This window comes from Sapajus apella, unplaced genomic scaffold (assembly GCF_009761245.1).
Source record: "Sapajus apella isolate SASKATOON/1434 unplaced genomic scaffold, GSC_monkey_1.0 scaffold8, whole genome shotgun sequence".
Taxonomy (NCBI): Eukaryota; Metazoa; Chordata; class Mammalia; order Primates; family Cebidae; genus Sapajus; species Sapajus apella.
Window position 1 is genome coordinate 46,558,784 of NW_022436948.1, and position 11,308 is coordinate 46,570,091.

Genomic DNA, 11,308 nt, shown 5'->3' on the forward strand with positions numbered 1-11,308 from the left:
CACTTACACAGAACCTGTGAAATCTGACCAGACTCCCAGATGCCCTGGCCTGAAGGGTCAGGAGGTTCCTGGAAACCCTCACTGCAGGCCTTGGCCAACCCATCCAGACTGTCTCCTCCCACTGCATGGCTCCTACCCTCCTTCCCAAGTCCTGGGTGTGTGAGGCTGGAGACCACAGCTGCCAAGTGCAGAAGCAGCTCTGGGCCCAGCAGGCAGTCCAGCACCACAGCCCCTCCACCGCTGGGTTCATAGAAAATAAGATTTCAATGATACATGACCAATAACTACAGCCAGAAAAGCCAAATTGGATTTCTTCTTGGCTGATGAGTCAGGGCCCTTTCCATTCTGAGATCCGATCCACAAATCTGTAAAACAATTCCCTCAGCATCTCACCTTAGGATCTTGCTGCAAGTTCAAGCTTGGGGGCAAGGGAGGTGGAGGAAGCAGGTGATCTGTGCCTGGGGCAGCACAAGTGGCCCAGGGAATTCAGGTTGGAAACTGCCTGGACACTGGCCTGCTGTGTGACCTAGAACATGTCCCTTCACATCTCTGGATAGATAGTTTCTTCATCTGCCAGATGTGGAGGAGGAAGAGATGCTCTCTAAATCCTCTGCCTCTGATTCTCAGTCACCACCCAGTTGGGGGAAGCAGAGCAAAGGGAGCTGGATGCTGGGAGAGGCTCCCCTTCACCTCTCTACAGAATCACTGGTGGGGGCAGCATGCAGGGGTCCTGCTCTCTTTGGAGGGGCACACACAGGGGCCAGGCCAAGTGGCAGGAACAGCTGAATAGCCAATAGCCATGTGCGGGGTGCCATCAGATTTGCTGGGACACAGCAGGTGGTCACCAGCCAGTTCCTAGCTCTGGGGAAGGCTTGGGAGACTGCAATCCCTCCCGCAGCCCCAGCACACCCAGACCACAATCTGTGGGTCTAGGCATGTTGCAAAACTCTTCCTTGCCCCATACTACCCAAAGAGAGGCTGGAGAATACATGGGAAGCTAAACGTGCTCAAACCTGCTGGGGGACCGCCATGAGGGGCTAGGGATGGAGCTCTGGGAGAGGGCTGTCCCCTCAGCCTCACTGTCCGTGAAGGAGGAGAGGACCTTAGGGCAAATCTCCCTCTCAGAACTTGGGGTCCCCCCATCCCCTGCTGCCTGGGCCTGTGAAGCGCTGAGGAGGCCAGCAGCAGAGGAAAGGGGCGCAGCGAGGAGATGGTGGAGGTTGCCCTTGTGTTCCTGAGCCAGAGCCCTTCGTCTTCCCATCTTCAGTCCTCTCATGGGGGCGGGGAGCAGTGGGACTGCATCGTGTTACCTCCATGCAGCAACTTCCAGCCTGGGGATCATTTTTTGCATAGGCTTCTCCTCCTAGGAATTATTTCCAAATTTGCAGACATGAAAACCGAGACTAAGGAAGTGAAGGGACTTATTTGAACCTGATTTGTGATAAGCTCAGTACCCTTCTGACTGTGGTAGATTTTATTTGAGTCTTAAGTATTTGAATATTTCAGAGTCCTAAAGTCAGTCCTCCCAACCCCCACTTGGGTGTGTGTGCATGCATGCACGTGCGTGTACACACACACACACACACACACACATACACAGCATCTGCCCTTCTGGTCACAGCTCAGTTACAGCACTGGCTGGACTGTGGGTTCCAGGGAAGGGAGGAGGGTGGAACGGAACTGACCCAGGTCCCCATCACGGGTCCCCTGGTGGAATCTCACCTTTGATGCCCACACAGGTCAGTGGCTCTAGGGAAGGCTTCTTGGCTCCCTTGCTGAGTGATGGCTCAGGCATGGATAGTGAGGAGCAGGTGTCTGTCCAGGAGATGGGCTCAGTGCCCCTCAGCTTCTGGGGCCAGCACAGAGGCCCTTGCTCTGGGGTGGGGGTAGTCTGACACTGGCCTCAGCCTCACTACTCCCTCCACAATGATGCAGCTGCCTAGAGGGACAGGAGTTGAGGGTTGCTGCTCAGCTGCTGGGGCAGAGGACCAGGGATGCAGAGGGCACCCTCAAGCACTGCCCTCCCCCAACTGCTGCCTTTCTCATAAAATGCTTGGGAGGCTCAGGGCCGCAGGAACTAAGAACTGTTGCCCCCAGTCCCAGAGACCAGGAACGGCCCAGCGAAGCTACCTGGGCTCAAAAATCCCAGACCCCTTCCCTCACATCCCCACCCTGCTCAATGGTGGAGTGCTATCCAAAGTCTCATGGGCATGCCCCTCCCCACGCATCAGTTCTTCCATGATAATGGAGCTCTGTCTCCTGTTTGAACTTGGGCAAGTCTTTTCTTCTCCTGGGCCTCAGTTTGCCCTTCTGTCAAATGGGAGGACTGGCCTCAAGCTTTCAGATACCTCCCAGTTCTGTCATTTGGAGTCCCTAGAGGGCCAGGACACAGGAGTGTGACACAGGAGAGAGGAAGGGGTAATTTAGGGCTGGGGAGCCGGTTGAGAAGGTCAAAAGGGTTGTAGATTCCCTGGGTCCTGCCTGAGGCAGCAGCCTCATCTGCTTTCAGCAGGTTCCAATCCATGCCACAGCCAGAAGCCAGAGACACCCCAGGACCAGAGGGTCCTGCAGAATGGGATGAGGGTGGGGCAGGCAGTGAGAGGGCAACTTTCAGGGAGTCAGTCTCTGCACCCAACCTGAGCCAAGGGTGTTCTGGGCCCCATTACTCCAGGACTGGAGAACCAGCTGGACGAGGTGAAGGCTGGGAATGCTCTGAAAGCAGGTCTGCAGAGGGAGAAATAAGCTACCTAAGCTACTTAGTCTTTGGGGCTGGTGACAGCAGGAATGGTGCAAATTGATTCCTATTCAAGTGCTGTCCCAGGCAAGGTGGTGGAAGGGAAGGCAGAAGCCTCCTCTCCCAGAAGCAATCACCTCCAAGTGCACCCCCTGAGCATCAGAGCAATTTCTGAGCAGGATAGCAGTGCAGCCACCCCATTCCTCCAGACCTGGGCTCAGCTGCCCATTCTCCATGTCCCCTCAGGATGGGAGGATGTTCAGAACCCTCTAATCCAGAGTCAATGCTCCCCCTCCCCAGGCTCCTCAGTGCAAGGCACTCCACTGCTGAGCAGGGCAGCTTCTCAGCTTTTCCTGGGATTGGGAACAAGAAAAGGACCCTTCCCTTTCTCCATATTTGGGGTCAGGCCCTGCCAAATCAAAGCCCTGATGTCAGAGTTCTTCAACATCCTCCCCAATTCATACATTTACCAATTCGTTCACTCTCACTTCATTCACTTGTTGGTGCTTGCTATATAAAATAAAATAAAAACTTCAAAGCTTTGCCATAAGCAGGGGAGCATATTCCTAGAAATGTTTCTAAATCGCAACCTGAGAGAATGTCGATCTCCATAGTGTGAAAATGACTAGGGCCGTGATTTAACTTGCTCTTTTTTTTCAATAATTCCCTTTTGTTTTTCTCTGATACTTCCTTTCTTTCCTCAGCCTCTTTAGAGCAACACTTACAGGACTGCCTTTGTAAATCCTTATTCCTGTCCCAGAAAATGTAATCCCAAAGTCTCCAGTATCCACTGGCTTTTTTCAGTGTGGAAGCTTTCCCCTTGACCTCCCATAGACCATTGGAAAGGGCCCCAGGCCTCGGTTCTAATACCTGGCTTGTCACTAACTGGTGTGTGACTTCGGCTTGTCCCTTGGTCTCTGTGAGTCTGCTGCATCCTCATCTGTCACAGGTGGGACTGGCTAAGTTGAGCTCTGAGGTCCATGTAGACTTGGCCCTTCACGTCCTCGTTATGTCAACTGGACATCAACTTAACAGAGGACTTCCCTGCAAAATGTCCTCTTCTTCCTACAACAGGCTGCTTCTGTATACGCATGTTTCATGCTGAGCACTCTTTTCTGCTGAGACAAAGTGATTTGGAGAGTCACCTGGCCCCTGAAGAGGGAGTGGTAGAATCCAGCCACCCAGTGTGCAGTGAATTGGAGCAGGGATCTCGGCACACGGGACGGTGGGGAGGCTCCCCCTAACCTGGGGCACCTGCTGTTCCTCCAGACCGCAGCGCATGCTCTTAGCTCCTCCTCTTACCTGGCTCTCACCACACTCCTGGCTTAATCGCCACATCGCTCTCACTCCAGCTTCAGGTAGCCATCAGCAGGGCCTGGCAATATCCACTGGTTTGGTTTGTTTTATCTTTGTCTGCAGGGGAAATCCCTACGGGCTCTGCAGTGCTCTCCAGTCTTGTGACCCTTGCCTTCCAGGAACCATGCAAGAAGCGCAGCCACCAAAGGTCCTTAAAACAGCAGGAAGGGTGGGCCTGTCCCCTTCTGTGCCGCTGTCTATCTGCTGAGGAGCATCTGGGCCTCATTCCTCCAAGTCCACTGGAGGGTCCAGAAGAGGGAATCAGAGGTGCATCCTGGTGGAGCGAGAAGAAAGGCAGAAAGCCTTTCTGACAGCTATGGAATACCGTTAGCCAAGGCCCACTTGACCCAGCACCAAGCAAAAGATGTGTACTTTGCGTAGAGGTTTTGTGAGACTGCTTCTCAACAGCCCCAGCAGCGTGGGAACTAGCAACAGCACACTTCTTGCCTCATCAGCTGCCCTGAGATGGAAAACTCAGTGGATAGAGGGCCCTGATTCTGATGAATGAAGCATGTGGTCCCAATGCTGGAGCTCCTCTGGCAGGTTCTAAAAGCACGATACTGAACAGCGGTGCCCTGCTGGACAGTACTGGTGGGGACTCAGTGAGCGCTATTCACAGATCCACACCTGACCCTGTTGGGTCGAGTCAGGCTGGGCTTTGGTCTGCACTGTAGCATCTGCGTTCTTTGAGTTCACATCATGAATGTGGTGACTTCCCAGATACCATCTAAGGCTTAACCTAGCATGTCTTCTTTCTTTTCTTCTATGATATCCAAATTGGACTGACCTCACTTCAAACATGCTGTCCCATTTTGTCATCCTAACTTACCTCAGGGAAACCGGGGACTGATGGCCAGACCAATTCTGTTGAAATTCTTGCATAGAGCAAACTTGTGCTCATTTTTAAGTGGCATGGGAGAGGCCCCCAGCCATAGTAAAGCCCAGTCTGTGTCTTCAGTGCTGATTCAATGTGTTTGTGTGTATAAACCCGTGATACAGATTTATATATGTTGCTATCGCCATGTGTTGAAGGCATAACTGGTGGACAGGGTGGGAGAGAGAAAATGGAAGTCTTTTTGGTGATTATTAAAGCAAAATGCATATAATGAAATAAATACTTTTTCTTTCACTGCTTTGTTTCCTATTCCTGCACCAATCCCTTGACAGTATAAAGAACCGGAAAGAGAAAATGGGAAAGATAATCTGTGTTTAAGAAGCGCATAGTCTAATGCTTGAACTCTAACTTTAAAAGATTAAGGTTTTTCCTCTTTGCCATTTTGTAAGAATCCCTGAAAACATGAAAGAATGGTTCTTAAACTTGGTGTACCTTAGAAGCAGCTGTGGAGATGATAGGAGCTACACACTGGTCTCCAACCCCAGGAGATTTAGGTGGTGTGGGCCCTAGAATCTGCCTTTTTATAATATAAGCACCACGGGTGATTTTAGTACATGAGGGCTGCTGATCACACTTTAAAAAAACAGTGTTCTGTCACATTGGATCAAAACTAAAAATACATCTAAGACCCTTGGGTCCAAAAGTATGTCATTCCATCAACATTGATATCAAAATTTTAAAATGCTTCTTGGGGAAAGTTCTTAGCTACATGCTTTTGATTCCCAATATTAAAATAAAGCTATCACTTCACAATTATTTACTAGAAACATTAAAAAAAATAAAAGCAGGTGGGAGGTGGAATAAGATCATAGAATACAACTCTCCAGCAATGGTCTCCCTGAAGGAACATCAGATGGAACAGCTCTCCATGCAAGAAAACACTTTCACAAGAGCTAAGTAATCAGGCGAGAGATCAGAGCACCTGGTTTTAACCTAGTAACAAGATGCATTGAAGAAGGGTGGAAGGATAATCTTGCATTGCTTCTGGCACCTCTCCCCCAACTGCAGGAAATGCATCTTTGAGAGAGAATCTAATGGCTTGGAGACAAGGAGGAAAGTGACAAGGTGGGACTTTATACTGAAACTCAGTACCAGTCTTGCCATAGTGAAACACAGCCCTGAACAGAACCCAACAGCACTTGATTCCAGGCTGATGTCTACAGAAGCAGAATTTAGACCCACCCTACCCAAGGGAATCAGCTGCCCCAGGAGGAAGAACCCACCAAAGTTCTGGTTGGCTTTATCACTAGAAATTAATTGGGCTTCAAATAAATTTCAGGGGCAGGCAGGCTGTAGTGACCACACTCCTTGGGCAAACCCTGATGTTGCATAGGTCTGGAAGATGCCGGATGAGGTCACAGCCAGTATGACAGCAGCAGCTGCAGCAGCTATGGGAATGCTTGCATCACCCCTCCCCATACTCCAGGCAGTGTAGCCTACAGAGAGATTCCTTTTGCTTGGTGGAAATAAAGGAAAGTAAGCTAGAGGCTTTACCTGGGAACCCAGAGAACAATTCTTGATCTTTCCCAAGTCCAACAGTGCTGGGGACCTGGGAATCTGTAAGGATTGCAGTGTACCTGGGCCTAGGGTGTCCTGTAGTCCAAAAATGGCTATAGTGACCACTGGCTTGGGGAACTCATCAGCACACTTTGAATTCTTGGGAGACCCTCTGAAGGACAGGTACAAACAAGACCCAACTGCAAATGCTGGAAAAATACCTTATCCTTCAATGCCCAGATATTGGCAAATATCACCAGTATCAAGGACATTTAAGTCAATGTGACGTCACCAAATAGACCAGATAAGCCACCAGTGACCAACCCTGGAGCGATGGAGATATGTAATTTCTCAGGAAGTTTAGAATAACTATTTTGAGAAAGCTCAATGAACTTCAAGAAAACAGAAAAAATTCAAAATTATATCAGAAAAATTTAACAAGGTTACTGAAGTAATAGAAAATATCAAACACATCCTGGAGCTGGAAAATGCATTAGTGAGTGTCAGTAGAATTGATTAAGCAGAAGAAAGAATTAGTGAGCATTAAAACAAGCTATTTGAAAATTCAGTCAGAGGAGAAAAAAGAAAATAATGAGAAGGAACACAGAATGCTTACGAGATCTAGAAGAGGGCTTCAAAAGAGAAAATCAAAGATTCATTGGCCTTAAATAGGGGGTTGAGAAGGAGCAAAGAGTAGAAAGCTTCTTCAAAGAAATAATAACAGAAAACTTTCTAAACCTAGAGAAAGAAATAATATTCAGGCACATCGTGGAAGACAGTGTGGCGATGCCTCAAGGATCTAGAAACAGAAATACCATTTGACCCAGCAATCCCATGATTGGGTACCTACCCAAAGGATTATAAAACATTCTATTATAAAGACACATGCACACATATGTTTGCTGCAGCACTGTTTACAATAGCAAAGACTTGGAACCAAACCAAATGCCCATCAAAGATAGACTGGATAAAGAAAACGTGGCACATATACACCATGGAATACTATGCAGCCATTAAAAAATGATGAGTTCATGTCCTTTGCAGGGACATGGATGAAACTGGAAACCATCTTTCTCAGCAGACTGACACAGGAACAGAAATCCAAACACCGCATCTTCTCACTCATAATTGCGTGTTGAACAATGAGAACACACAGACACAGGGAGGGGAACATCACACACTGGGGCCTGTCAGGGGGTCAGGGAGCTAGAGGAGGGATAACAGGGGGTGGGGAGATTGGGGAGGGATAGCATTAGGAGAAATACCTAATGTAGGTGAAGGGGGGGGTGGTGGAGGCAGCAAACCAAATGGCATGTGTATACCTATGTAACAATCCTGCAAGAGCTGCACGTGTACCCCGGAACTTAAAGTAAAATAAAGAAAAAAAAAAAAAACAAAAGAAGATACACCCTGGAATGTGGTTTGTTCCCAGTAATATGAAACATTTAAAGAATGGTTAAATGATCACTTGACAGTTATACTATAAACAGGAATAAGACAGCCTGAGTTAAACATCATTACTTTGAGAAGATAAACGTTAATGTCATTTTCAATCTTTAAAATCTTTGGTTTTATTTGGAAAAAAAAAATCCTCAATCTTAAAAAGATCATAGCAAAAAAAAAAAAAAAAGAAGAAAAGGATTATAGTCCTTTTGCTTTTTCAAATAAGAAACTTGGAAATGTATTCTTAAGAATGTCAATGTAGTGTGGTATATTAAGAATTGACTTTCATATGCTGGCTAAGTTTAGAGAGATTACATTTCATGAGAAAATATTTTTTGAATTTTAATGGTGTATGCTTATTTAAATCTAATTTTCTATTCTGTTTTGGGAAACAGTTGTTTGTGTCTTTTAGTGTATTCTCCTTCCTGTCCACATATGTGGAATCTGCCTATTCTCTTCTCTTTTGAAATAGTTTAAATGACTCAAAGAGAATGGCCTGGGCTTTGCATATCCTTAGTCTGATAGACATTTCCCTGGCTGCTCACTTAGACAGACACTAGCAGCTAACTAAGTAAACTATGTCTCTTGGCAGCCAGAAATTAACAAAGGCTTAAAAATTAGCAAAATCTCTGTTTTGCTGTGGCCTTATGTGCTCACAGTCTTATCTTAAAGACAAAAAATCTGAATTATATAGATTAAAATTAACTTTGGCAAAAATTAAAATGGAGGCAGGGATTTTTTTTTTCAACAACAGAAAATAGCAAAAGCAAAGCTACAGTAAAAATAGAAAATTTCCAGTGTAGAGATATAAATATAATAACTGACACAACCAGGGATGATTAATGAATAATAAAATGTTTAGGGGATGATCGTCTGAATACAGGATATGAATACTTTTAAAAACCATTTATTTTTTCAATTACTTCGGCATAAATAATGTGTCTCTGAAAGGTACAGATCTGGCATCACGATCATGGTGATAGACAAATGGTGGAACAGTCCTGGTACCACGATCATGGTGATAGACAAATGGCGGAACAGTCCTGGTACCACGATCATGGTGATAGACAAATGGCGGAAGAGTCCTGGTACCACGATCATGGTGATAGACACATGGTGGAACAGTCCTGGTACCACGATCATGGTGATAGACACATGGGACCTGCTCTGCCTGCAGATGTGTGAGGTAGCATTGACCCTGCAATGTTCCCGGAAAACCATTTAGGCTGATTTTAATCATGAGGACGTTTTCAGACAACGTCAGAGTGTAGACCATGGATCCAGAGATCTGACCTGTCCTCTACAAACAAGCCCATGTCACCACCATCAACAACAACAACAAAAAGGTGAGGAGACGCTTTGGGTTCAAAAGAACTAAAGAAATGTAGCTACAGTACCTTTTTACTCTTTTTCAACCCAAAATGTCTCTTCTCCTTTTAGTTGTGTGATTTGTGGTGACATGGGCTGTCTGAAGCAGACAGGTCAGTCGTGCTGCTCACTGTTCTACATTCTGAAGTTGTCTGGAGATTACTTTGGGCTATGAAACTCAGGCTAAGTGTTTTCAGCAAGAACATGGTGTTGTTCATACTCTGCACTGGCAGAGTCCCATGTGACATGTTGTCTTAGTGTGGGAATATGACCCCTATCCTGGAGACCAGGTGAAGCTTTATCAGCTTCATAGTAAGAAACCTACTGTCCTTGTCCAAATTCAAGCAAACATGCTCTTCTACAAATAAGAAAATGGCATATGTGTAAGCCTGGCATGTGTAATAGAACTCAAGATATGCTGTATATGTGGAACACAATATATCCAGTGAGTACCAGAAGACTTCAGGCTCTCTCTTCTGCTTCCACCAGCTCCAGGCTGAGCCTAAAAAAGGAGAAAAAACTAAAGAATAAGTCAGGGAAAATGAGACATCGTAGAGCCCCAACTAGATTTCATGGGTAGCACAAGAAAGTGGTTAATAAAGAAAAAACATAGATCCATTAATAACGTAACAAACTATTGCCTTATGCTGGGATGGACGAGAGTAGGGTAAAAAAGAATGAGAAAGAAAGACAGAGAGAGAGAGAGAGAGAAAGTAAGCTCAGTGAACCGTCCAGGTGACACACTGATGAGGGAGTAAAAGCACACTCTGAGTTAGTGCCCTCAGGACACACAGTGTACACTGATCCTAAAAACAAGTATGGTCAACCTACAGTAGTTAGTAAACAGTAAGGGGAGGAAGAAACGGAAACCTAAATATCTACTGCAATGAAAACCAACGGCAATGTTAGTAGGAATAATTCAGGCTTCGTTGAAAAGATGATATCAATATTATCAGCCCACTCTGTTTTCCCTGGACCTGGCGTCTCCAGGTATCAACACAAAATTAGCTGTTCACAATTGCTCAGAGTTACCTGGGGCATGGTGGGCCTTGGTCTTCTCCCTCTTCTTGGTCCTTTTTAACCTCTGCAATAAATTCAGACAGGGAAAGACAAAATGAGTCAATTCCCCTACACCCAAAACAGTCCACTGTCTAATCCCTGCACAGGGACCTCAGGCTCCTCAGCATGCGAACAGGATAATGTGAGAGATAGACATCAGGAGGTCTCAAGGCCAATCATGATAGAGATTCCTTCGTTTGTGTCTCAGAACCAATGGTGAAACGTCCCTATTCTGGCAGACCATTATCCCTTTATCCCAAGTTTGTACAAACAGGAAAGAACCTCATAGACATGCATGGGGAACAAAACTCACGAGGAACGTGGTAGCTGGCAAGAGACATTTAATTCAGATTGACAGACATTCAATTCAATTGACAGCGCATGGACATGCACTGCATAGCTTGGTGCGAGTTGGCAACACCTGCCTTGGGTTTCAATGTCCTGAAAGTCAGCCCAGGGTGCGACGGGCATGGCCTGAGACTAGAGAGAGAGCAAAGCTCACTGACCCACCCCGTGTCCGTGCTTCAGACTGGAATCCAGAGTGACTGAAATCTACACTAATGGGTAGGTTCAGCCCACAGTGATGACAACTCTCAGCCCGGCCAGGGGAGCAAGGCCCGAAGACTATGGGGTCTATCTGGGACACAAATTGGAGCTTTATCAACTTCACAATGGAGTACTCACTGCCTATGTTGACAGCCAAGTCAAGTTTCTGCTCCTGTAATGAGTGCAAGTTGCTCCTGTAAGACTCATGCCAGGAGGAACTGAGAGAGTAGAATAACCTTCATCCCAGGACTCCTGGGGGACTTCCTCCTCCACAGACTCCTGCAGGTTCCTGATGAGCCAGGCAGGACAGGATGACAGAGGATGAAACCAACAGAGATTAGACAACAAAGTCTCCCAGGTGATCTGATAGAAGTCGGAATGGAGTGGTCACAGAAAGCAAAGGCATTTTT